We start from the raw sequence: 12,702 nt of genomic DNA on the forward strand, positions 1-12,702 counted from the left end.
GAGACCCCCGTCTTTTTTCGGAACCAGAAAATATCTGCTGTATAGCCCCCCTTCACTCTGAGCTTGAGATAAAGGCTCTATTGCCCCTTTGCTCAACAGTTTCGCAATTTCGGTACGAAGTACACTTGCTACTTCCTTTTCTACCGTGGTTTCGACTCGCACCGCACAACGGCGGGGACGTCGAGCGAACTGTAGCGAATAGCCTCTTTCTATAATGTTCAGCACCCATTCTGATACACCGGGAAGCTTTGCCCACGCATGTGCGTGCATAGCTAAGGGTTGAATGAGATCGGAGCTCTGGTCGTGACATAGTGGCGACCGGGGAGCTTCGGTATGCTGTATTATAGACACCGCATTTGCAGCGCTCGAGGCGGGGAGTGTTTTGATCACAGCGGGCGGTTCGCCCGCGCTCGGCTCTCTCACGGCAGGTAGCTGAGAGACGGCGAGCGTGGGGGAAACCGAGGGATTCGTCATGTCTGTGAGTGAATGTGGGCGCAGGACAGCGGGCACATTTGCACTGAAAACACCATCGACCTGAGTCGGTTGTATGTGTGTTGGTTTCGTTTTTACAGAAACCGAGAGACATGCAGCGTGTAGTGTTTGTGGGCACTGGGACGTGGGCACGTTCACTACATTCTGTGCGCAATCGACATGAGTCGATTTTATGTGCGCGAGCCCTGTGGGGCGGGCTGTGTCTGTGTGTAGGAATGGGCACTGGGCAGTGGGCATTTTTACTACACTCATAACACCGTCGGCCGTGGCCGGAATACCAGAAAATACGCTCTTTACAGGATTTATCTGGGTCGCCGTGAAAACGGCGTTTGTGTACAGGCAAGCGGGTAATGTAACCGACTTGTTTACTGCAGAGTACACTGGAACAGTCGCATGTAATGGAACTGGACGAGCGGGAAGTTTTGGTGGAAACCCGGCCGCAGCGGGGCTTGAACACCGTCGTTTTCCTAAGCTGGCTAGGAAGACTTTGAGGCCTCGGGCTTCATCTCAACCTTCGGCCGAGTCCCACGCTGTGGGGGGCGGTGGCCGGCAGAGCGAGAGCGTGGTCTCTGGTCCCGGGCCTGTCGACGCTGTGAAGCGGCGGCGGGGGGCGGTGGCTGCGAGCTGCGAGCAGACGGCTGTTTAGAGCGGCCTGATGCGGAGCTAGAGCGCTTTGGCAAAAAGTGCTTCATGGCCTGCGACGTCTTTTGTACCTCAGCGAATCTGTCCGCGAAATCTTTGACGGACGATCCAAAGAGGCCAGTAGCAGAAACGGGGGCGTCGAGGAACACAGAGCGCTCCGAGTCCGGCATTTCTGAAAGCGTCAGCCAGAGGTGTCTCTCAGCAACGGTGAGAGAGGCCATGTTCCGCCCTATGGCCTGTGCAGCGGATTTCGTAGCGCGGAGAGCGAGGTCCGTAGCGCTCCTTAAATCCGCCACGTTGACTGCTTCCGTGCCTTCCTCGTCCAGCTTTCGGAGAAGGTTAGCTTCGGTGTAAGCGCGACTGTGCAGGGTGGAAGTAGCGCGGCAGGCTTTTGAAGGTAGCGCCGTCTTAGTCCGCCGTCCAGCAGAGGGCGGGCAAAGATGGGCTGCTACTGCCTCCTCCACGGGAGAGCGAGGTATCCTCTGTCTTTGGCACCGTCCACCACGGAGAATGCCGCCGAAGCAGAGGAACATAGCCTGGCTGAAAAAGGGGCGCTCCAAGACTTTGCCAGTTCTTCATGAAGCTCAGGAAGAAACGGGGCGGGTCTTGAGGGCGTGGAAACGCGGTCCCCTTGCAGAAAACAGCCGTCCAGACGGTTGCGTGTAGGCTCGGCGGGCGCGGACCACTCGAGGCCGAGGCTCTCTGTGGCCTGTGTGAGCAGACGCATCAGCTCAGCTTCAATGCTGGCCCGTTTTCCTGACGACTCGCGGGCAGAAGAAGGGGCGAGGTCCACAGAGCTCGCCCAATCCTCGCTGTCCGAAGCCAGGATAGAGCAGTTGTCCTCCTCGAAAACTGCCGCTTCTTCCTTGTCATCTCCGGCGGAAGCGGCGGCCAGTGGCGGCCACTGTCCGGGAGTGAGAGACTCGAGAGAAGCAGACGGCGAAGCTGGCAGGCGCACCGGCGAGCTTTTCTCGGTGGGAGGCTCAGGGATCCGCTGAGCACGGCGCTTTTTACGGCGCGGCGTCGAAGCGGGAGGTGCAGGCTCGTGGAAAGTTGCCATGCGAGTCCTCAGAGTCGCCATAGGCATAAGCTCGCAGTGAGGGCATCCGCCGTCAGCGAGCGCTAGAGCCGCATGTCCTTCACCCAGGCAGGAAACGCAGATGACATGGCGGTCCCCGTCGCTGAGTGGGGCTCGGCACGAGCCACAGGATGGACGAGACATCTTGAAAAAGACGCTCTGCTCTTTTAGAGAAGGAGTGTGAGTCGCGGCGGCGAACACACACAATGCAATAAAAGGATATAACGCCGGATAGCGTAGCAGGAACGGTGGTTGAAGGCGGCGCGGCCAGCGACTCCAGGTACCGAACTCGTCCCGCTGAAATGCTGTTTCCACGGCGCGGCTTCTTCTCTCTGGATCCAGCGATGCGTGAGCTCCGCTGAAGAGATGAAAAATCGGTAAGCTAGCCTTTCGATGCTATATTTATAGCCCCAGGCCACGCCCGTTTCGGCGGGACGTGACGTATGGGGCGCGAAGCGCCCCCATTGGTGATGACATCACGATAGGGCCTTATCGATAGGCTGCTGCAGTTGCCGCAGGGCAGCCAATAGGCGCGCGAGCTGTCTCGCCTATGTCTGCATGCTGCCGCAACGCGTTTTACATTATTTCAAAATTAAGGATAATTTTTTGGCTTCAGTATCTCGCGGAAAAGAGATTTCCCCTAGCGTAAGATATTACGCAGTACGAGAGTACCTCTCGTAAGAGAACTGCATTTAGCTCAAACAGTAAAGCATGGCACTAGCAACACAAAGGTTATGGGTTTGATTCCCAGCAAATGCATAAACTTATAAAATGTATTACATTGAATGCAATGTATGTTGCTTTTGATAAAAGTGTTTGCCAAATGCATAAATGTAAATGCACAAGCAGCTTTTTATATTGAGTGCACTTATATCACATCTTGTAGTCATTATGCTCTTAAGAGCAGGAGCGAAGCATATGATTTCTGTCACATTTAAGACAAATACTTTTTTACCTAAAACAACTTTTCAAAACATTTTCAAAGCTAGAAATAATAAGTCCTCTTTTCAGATTTTTATTTTATTTTATTTTTTAAATGGGGATGATGCTTCTGCATAACAGCATTATAAGGATGAGATGTTCTTATAAAGTTCTTTAATATTCTGTGTGAAACTGTGCTGTGGTCAGCAGATGGCATTGCACTTCTGAGACGTTCCTACTGTATGTGCCAGCTATAAGTAGCCTATAAATAAATAAAAATATATTGACAAGATCTGTTTTGAGAATGTATCTAAAATAACTGTAAGAAATAAACCTTTTAAAGTTAGAACAAAAACATTTTATGATGTTTAAAACGACAGCACTTAAATGTGTAGCATTCCCAAAACTCCCGACCCAATTACTTGTGTCTAGGAAATTATAAAAGAAATTCAGCGACAAGTGGGACGAACATTTAAATGTCTCATTAGTTATATATAAATAGATTACACAGGTATTTTAACTCGGCAGCACTTTCAATTAATCACTGATAACCCCTTCATTTGCTCATGTCTGAATTTAAACAGTGCTGTTTTACTGTTGTCTTTTTAAAGCCACAATGCTACAGGTGAAGGAAAAGTGGCAAAACTACAAAATATTTTCACTTCTGATTTGTACAGTGACAGAAATGAGAACAGAACTTACCAGCTTTTGAACATGGCTTCTCTGGAGATTCAAATGTGTCACTTCTTCTTCATTATATCATTTACATTTTGGGGATAACAAGTGGTGTGACAGTGTCATTATCATGTTTTAATTCATAATCAGTCTCTAAATTAAAATATATCAAATTTTTCTCAAGAGGCATTGAAACATTTCACCTCTGCTTACTAAGCTTCAGGGCAGCTGTCAGACCTTTTGTACAGGAAAGGCTCTGATCCAAAACCTACTGAGCTGTCTCACTGTCTACATAGGCAGCTCCCTTATAAGGCAGCATCCTTATTGTCATGGAAGCTCCTAAGTAACTCATTTGGAACACTATAGGCAGCATGTGCAACACAATTAATGCTCACGGGAGACTTGTAAGGGCAAATTCTAAACTGTGTTTTTGCGCCCTTGCAGGGCACTTAAGGAAGGATGCCATTTGTTGAATAGTTTCAAACAAAAGTGAACACCAGAATCCCTTCACAAAGCGTTCATATATAGGTCTGGGTGATAGAACGATAACAATATTACTGCAATAAAACCTCGATAAAATAACAAAAGTTCGATAAGTGTTCAATATAATGTTAATGCTCTATGCAAATAATGCTGTGGATGTACGTAAAAGTTGATAATTCTTTAAAGATGTAAAGGGTGTTATAATTTTAATGTTATAAAACATTGAATTTTTGTATGTGAACACCAACAGAATTATATGTCAGTTCACCGCCACATCCGCATGGTGCCTGAGCGCTCCTGTGAAGCACATAATAGAGACAAGCTTTCTCCCGGGTGCGATCTCAGAAGTCTTTTATTGCTTCACAGGTACACAGTGCTTCACTGCCTGTGTGTCCTTTGCTGCGAGCCCACATATCCCCTATAGTCTGAGGCTGGTAGCGGTGTGGCATGTTTGGACAGAAGACGAGACAGAGTTATTTATTAAACTCATAAAACACAAAAGAATTACAGGAATAAGTAAGGAATAAGGAATAAGTAAGGGATAATTGCCATTAAATTAATAGGGACAAAAGTCCCTCATTACTTTTACATTATTTTTCAATAATTATTTTTACATTATTTTTCAATAATTATTTTTACATTATATTTCAATAATTCAACGGCCCTGAGTCAATTATACGGCTAAAACTACGGTTACCACGCCTCAAAACACTGTTCAGATGATGTATTTCAAGACATTTGTCAGGTTTTTGTCCCTAAAACGCTCTGTTGCTAATTTCAAAACGTAATTTTGAGCTTGTAATAGAGGCTTGAGCCACTGATAGCAGACTAATGAGAGAGAGAGAGAGAGAGAGAGAGAGAGAGAGAGAGAGAGAGAGAGAGAGAGAGAGAGAGAGAGAGAGAGAGAGAGAGAGAGAGAGAGAGAGTTCCCTTTCACGTTCGACGTCACGTCGACATACTGACGAATTGAGATCCCAATTCTTTGGTGCATCGGCGTGACGTCGAACGTGACCGACTGAAAGGGAATGAGGGTTACATATATAACCGAGGCGTGTGTGTGTGAATTACCCGTCTGTGCATTTCTCAACAGTGTTCAACAGCGTCACTGATTAGGGTGACCAAACGTCCTGTTTTCCCAGGACATGTCCTGTTTTCACGTCCTGTCCTGGCCGTCCTGTCTGTTTTTTAAAAAGTGATGAAAATGTCCTGGTTTTCATTATTTCTCATTGGGCCATTAAGAGTGTTCTTTAAATACACGCTTGCCTTAGCACACAAAACAAATGAAACCGGCTTCGTCCCGTCTTGTTATAATCAGCGCGTTCTTCAATCCGCAGCGGCAAGCAGAGAGCACGTCAGAATACAGAGCCTGTGTGTGTGTCTGTTCATCGCAGCCTCATTGTCATTGGTCTGTCACTGCTTGTCCATGTCAGAATATTTGAAATGACCAATCAAATCAAAGTAGGCGGACTTTACGTTCACAGAATTTTAGCAACGTGACGCATACGCTTTCAGTTTACGGTCAAGTTCGAGGTAAGATGTAAGTAGCTAACAGCGTAAAAAAAAAAAAAAAAAAAAACCCAAATGTAAATTCACAAATGATTTACAGAGAAAATTCCCGTGTTTTCGTTTCGGTCGGGATCCGTGTAAAGCAGAATGCATGAACTGCAAAGCTGGCACGTACAGTACGTGTCAGTGTCAAATAAAGGTGCTATAGCGACCTAAAAGCGCACATAAAGAAAGTATAGGCTAAGAGAACATCAGGAGGATTGAAATTGTTTTTTTACTGAAATAGTATAGTAGATTTTTTTTATATATATATTTTAGTAGTAGATTTTTAACCTGCTATGGCCATGAAAAGAAATAGTGTCATGTAAAAGGTGTTAAAAGCTAAACTGTTTTTATATATAGTATTTTATTGTTGCGTGCCAAACATTGAATGGAAAGGATGTATTACTTTATGTATTAAAGTATAACATAGTTGCAAGGTTGTGAATGCATTTGTATTTTTTGATGCATTCTCCCCCAAACCACGCCCCCACCCCTTAACCACGCCTCCCCAAAAATCATGCCCCGCCCATCAACCACGCCCCCGTCCTGTTTTCTGAAAACTAAAATATGGTCACCCTATCACTGATAGCAGAACTGAAATAACTAATAACTCTTGTAAATAGCTGTAAAAAGTACTGGAAATAAAAATGTATAGAGCAATTTATTTTGTTTATTTTACAAATTAATTGACATGACAAAAATAAATATACAGAATAATGTATTTTGTTTACAAATTATAACTTGCATAACAAACAATGTATAAAACAATTTGTTCTTTGTTTCATTTACGAATTTTAACTTGCATTACAAAAAATAAACAATGCACAGAGATTACCCTTTTGGGTTCCATTAACAAATTATAACTTGCATAACAAAAATAAATAATGTTCATATAAAACGAGTTTGTTTCATTAACAAGTTTTAATTTACATAACCAAAATTATATTTATCTACCAATCTCTCAAGAAGAGAAAACAGTCTGTCTATTCTCTCCCTGTTCTCCTCTCAACAAATACTTTTATATTATATACAAATGCATTGTGTTTCCTTCTGGAGCAATAGTGTATGTTTGAACCTTTTCAAGTCCCTCAATTGTCCTCAGGGTGAAAAGATGGATCTCAAAACCACACAGTCAGTCACTGCTGGAAAGGGTTCAAATATGCAAAAGATGCTGGAAAACCAAAGAATTTGCAAGAGGATTTCTGAAGAACTGCTCAGGACAAACAAAGATCTCATTAACAACCATCATAAAACATCACAACCATTGTGGATCATCCAGGTAACAACAAAGTATTAAGAATCAATACATAAACTTCTGAACTTCATTTTTATAAATTCAGCCATTTTGTCTTTTGGACTATATGCAAACATCTTTTATGGAAAATATCTTGTATTGTGTAAACTTTTGAGCATGGCTGTCTATATTGATAATTATAATAAACATGAAAGATCAGAAGACCCTCAATAAAGAAGTTGCTCTGCATAAATGGGCTAAAGTTCTTCTGATAGTTCAGTGTCTGTCTTGTCTTTGCTCTCAGAGGCGTCTGTACCCTGGTGGTGCTTCTAACACATGATGCACGTCACTATTTTACTTCTAAACTCTTCTTTCATTCCTAAATGTGAGCTTTTGATATCTGTTTATTTGTGTTGCATCTGTTGCTTTTAAATTCAGATTTCAATGTGTCTGTGTCTGATCAGGACCACAATGCCACAGGTGAGGTAAATCCAGCAACCAGAAAATTTTAATTCTGATTTGTGTAGAGAATGAAAATAGCATAAAAGTCTATAGGCTGCACCAGTATCTGATCTTCACTGATCTATCATGCTTCTTTGTTTTGGATGCAAATTAAAAAAATACCAGTTTGATGCACTTCACAGCCAGCCTGAGGAAACACTTAGAAAGCTGAACAGATTAAATTGTACATCTTAAGATCTGAGCCTTGTGCAAAGTTAAAAGACATCCACTACACACATACTGTATAAGCACAATTACTAAAATGAAGAGAAAATGAGAAAATGAAATAATAAATAATTGATTTGTCTCTACTTTCTTTCCCAAAAGAAAACACAGGTTGTGCACTTTGTGCCGTCCACTGGATTCAAAGACTTTTAAGGATTTTTTAAATTTCATTACAATCTTTAATAAATTAAAGAAATATATTTACTGAAGATAGTTTGCAGTTTCATCAGCAGAAGTCAGCTTCAAGACTCACACAGGAGTTCGTAGGCCGCCCCGCTTACAGTTACAAAGATCACAGCAATTATACCCTTCACCAAGGTCTAAGCTATGTCCTTGCTTCAGGCTGCAGTTTCTGATTGGCTAAGAGTCCATAAAATCAAAAACACATCTTAAAGGGATGGTTCGGAGTAAAATTAACCTAGGGTCCTTTGCACCATGACCTCGAGCCAAACCCCCCCTAGTGCAGGCGCTAATGGATCCAAGGTTGTATCTCGTAAAATACCCCACTAATAATGCCCAGAACTTATACAGTAGTACAAATAGGTTCTATACTCATAAAACGAGGCATGTAAGTACATCAGGAGTTTATTTAACCTCCTCAGACCCGGTGTCCACATACGTGGACATCACATTTTTGGATGTGTGCAGCATACTACTTAATTCTGTGCAACTGGAACATGTTTTTCACAAACGTGGACACTTACACTGCCATCTGGTGGTGTCAGGAGAAAAAAAAACGTAACATAAATAATTTCAAGATGGCGGAGAACACAGGCGAAATGTCACGCAGCCACATCAGACCAAAACGTCCACAATGTAAAAAATTTTATAACATTTCATTGTTTATTCTTGTTAAGTTATGCATAATAGTGTTGTATGATTAAAATGGCATGCACATTTGACAAACTTTTGTAAAAGGGAAGATTTACTATGCTGCTAAATTTGATGTCCACATATGTGGACAATGGGACTTAACTTCGATGAAACTGTATAAGAATGTGAGCAAAAAAATTAGAATTTGTAGTTGCACTGAGCTTCGTGACGCTAACTGGCTCACTCACTCACGATCACGATCGCGCGCACACACACACACGCACACACACTTGCTCACTCACTCACGCACACACACTCTCTTGCTCACTCGCGATCGCGCGCGCGCACACACACACACACACACACACACTCTCTCTCTTGCTCACTCGCGATCTCGCACACACACACACACACACACACACACACACACACACACACACACACTCTTGCTCACTCGCGATCGCGCGCGCGCACACACACACACACACACACACACACACACACACACGCTCACTCTCTCTCTCGCACACACTCTCTTGCTCACTCGCGATCACCGTACACACACACACACACACAAATAAAAAGAACATTACTAGTTTGGAGAAGTTGAAGTTTTGGAGTGTTACAAAAAAGAAAGCAAATTTTCATGTTTTTTGGATCTGTTTTTTATTTGGATATACATTTTGTTTCTCCATTTCAATATTCAGAAGTGGTGATCGGTTGACAGCTCTGCCCCTCTCTTCACTCGAGTGTCCAAGACATACGGCCAGATGAAACGACCACAAAGTCGATCATCGACCTCCGGCCTAGGGTGTCCTGGTGCCATGTGCACTGATGGGCACCCTTATGCTTGAACATGGTGTTCGTTATGGACAAGCTGTAACTAGCACAGAAGTTCAATAACAGAACACCGCTCGGGTTCAGATCAGGGGGGCTGTTCCTCCCAATCACGCCCCTCCAGGTGTCACTGTCGCTGCTCACGTGGGCGTTGAAGTCCCCCAGTAGAACAACGGAGTCCCCAGTCGGAGCACTTTCCAGCACCCCTCCCAGAGACCCCAAGAAGGCCGGGTACTCTACACTGCCGTTTGGCCCATAGGCGCACACAACAGTGAGAGACCAATCCCCGACCCGAAGGCGCAGGGAAGCGACCCTCTTGTTCACTGGGGTGAATTCCAACACATGGCGGCTGAGCTGGGGGGCTATAAGCAAACCCACACCAGCCCGCCGCCTCTCACCATGGGCAACTCCAGAGTGGTAAAGAGTCCATCCTCTCTCCAGGAGTGTGGTTCCAGAGCCCAAGCTGTGCTTGGAGGTGATCCCGACCATCTCTAGTCGGTACCTCTCAACCTCATGCACAATCTCAGGCTCCTTCCCCACCAGCGAGGTGACATTTCACGTCCCTAGAGCTAGATTCCGTGTCCAGGGATCAGGTCGTTGAGGCCCCTGCCTTCGACTGCTGCCCGATCCTCTAAGCACCGGCCCCTTACAGTCCCTCCTACGGGTGGTAAGCCCATGGGAGGGCGGCCCCAGGTCACTTCCTCGGGCTGAGCCCGGCCGGACCCCATGGGGGGAGGCCCGGCCACCAGGCGCTCTCATACGAGCCCCAACCCCGGGCCTGGCTCCAGGGTGGGGCCCCGGCTAAATTTTCGGATCCAACTCACCTGGGCTGAGCTGTGGGTCCTGTGCTGTGGGTCATGACCGAAAGGACAAGATCCCCGATACAGGTGGCCGAAATGAGCTTTCTCCCCAGGGTGGCTGGGCGATCCCTTAGAGATAGGATGAGAAGCTCGGTCACTCGGTAGGAGCTCAGCTGAGGTGGCTCGGGCATCTGTTCCGGATGCCTCCTGGACGCCTTCCCGGGAAGGTGTTCTGGGCGCGTCCCACCGGAAGGGACTATGTCTTCCAGCTGGCCTGGGAACGCCTCGGTGTCCCCCCGGAAGAGCTGGAGGAAGTGTCTAGAGTGAGGGAAGTCTGGGCATTTATTCTTTCTTATTCTGTCCCCGCGACCCGGCCCCGGATAAGCGGAAGATGTATGTTATGTATGTTCAGAAGTTATACAAGAGTAACAACGAAAAATGTTCAGGCACAGGCTGTAAATAAAAGAGATTTGCATTTTGTTACACAATGGTGTCTTGATTGTTTTCTGTGAATTCAGACCCAGTGTCCACATATGTGGACATCATTTTTTTCAAAAAGTGCTTCATGTTCAAAGATAATATCTGGTTATTATATGTATCGGTCCCTCCTAACCCCAAAAAGCTAGAAGAAATCTAAAATGCACGTCAAACCAAAGCTCGGGTCTGAGGAGGTTAAATAACACTTGCCTGATGGCTAATGCTACCGCTAACCCGGACGTCGACGTCACTTCAGTGAGTTGGGAAAATCACGTAAAAGTCCTGGCAGAAAGCGATGCAAGGATGTAGTGTTCCCTGTAACCTTAACTCGTCAGCTAGAAACAGATATATAGACAACACATGTTGAGGGTTACATCAGAATGCTAAAAGCAGCTGGTTAACACTCACAGCAAACATATGATTAACAGTATGAATCACTCATTGAATATAGAAATGATTTATGTAGAAATGCTTATCCTTGATTATTAATCACTCATTACATATACAGTGAAGCAGCAGTGGATTCCAATCCACCCCCTTCAAGCCATAATTTATCAATTTTCAACAAGAATATGTTCATACTCCTAAGGCGTGGTCAGACCTTTATTTTGAAATAGCAATGAACATGAAAAACCATGAAAGAATGGTAGAAACCTCAGTTTGTTTTCATGCCAAACGTTCAAAAGATAACATACATTTATTTATTTTTAGAAAAAAAGATCTAAAAATGTTTTAAATATAAAGAAAAAAATATATAGATTCCCCATTTGTGATGTGGCAGCGAGCTATAACGCAAATATGTGTTCTTTTTATGTGTTTAATAGAGGTTGAATTCATTTTAAACTCAACCAAACTTCCCATACTACTTCTGAATAGGATGTCTACTTGATAAGTTGTATGAAAATTATGGAAATAATGGTTCAGATCACTCAAACCACATATGGAAATGGAGGCGCCCTTATATGGGCAGTAATGGAGTCTGGTTGTCACCTAGTGAAAATGTTTGGTACTGCGCCCAAACAAAATCTTCCTTAAAGCTAATTTTTTGAGACACTTAAGGGAATTCTTTGCGACCATTGATATTTTTCCAAGCAGGAAAAAAAATATGCTAAACATTACTGTAAATATTAGGTCGACATGAAAAATGAAACCATTTTTACTTCCATAATGCAGCATATTTTTGAGAGAGAGAGAGGCAAGAATTGTTTGCAATTATTACATAATGCCAAGTATATGCTAGATTATAAGATAAAGCAGAAGTTAAAAGCAGAGAAGAGAATTATAGGGCGTTCAGTTGATTGTGGTTGTGGTTTAGTTTTCTCTTAGAAGAAGTGTGACTTCAGCATTGTTTGAAAGCTGTTTTTATGTTGACCTTAAATAGTATAATTCTCTGCTCTGAACCATAAGTGTTTTATGTTTACCCAAATATATATATATATATATATATATATACACTGCTCAAAAAAATTAAAGGAACACTTTGAAAACACATCAGATCTCAATGGGGAAAAATATCATGCTGGATATCTATACTAATATGGACTGGGTAATGTGTTATGAACGAAGGATGCCACATCGTTTGATGAAAATGAAAATGATCAACCTACAGAGGATTGAATTCAAAGACACCCCGGAAATCTAAGTGAAAAAATGATGCAGCAGGCTTGTCAATTTTGCTGAAATTTCATTGCAGCAACTCAAAATGGTACTCAGTAGTTTGTATGGCCCCCACGTGCTTGTATGCATGCCTGACACCGTCGGGGCATACTCCTAATGAGACGACGGATGGTGTCCTGGGGTATTTCCTCCCAGATCTGGACCAGCGCATCACTGAGCTCCTGGACAGTCTGAGGTGCAACCAGGTGATGTCAGATGGACCGAAACACAATGTCCCAGAGGTGTTCTATTGGATGTAGGTCAGGTGAGCGTGGTGGCCCTTCAATGGTATCATTCCTTCATCCTCCAGGAACTGCCTG

This window comes from Leuciscus leuciscus (genome assembly GCF_965113295.1).
Source record: "Leuciscus leuciscus genome assembly, chromosome: 12".
NCBI classification, from domain to species: domain Eukaryota; kingdom Metazoa; phylum Chordata; class Actinopteri; order Cypriniformes; family Leuciscidae; genus Leuciscus; species Leuciscus leuciscus.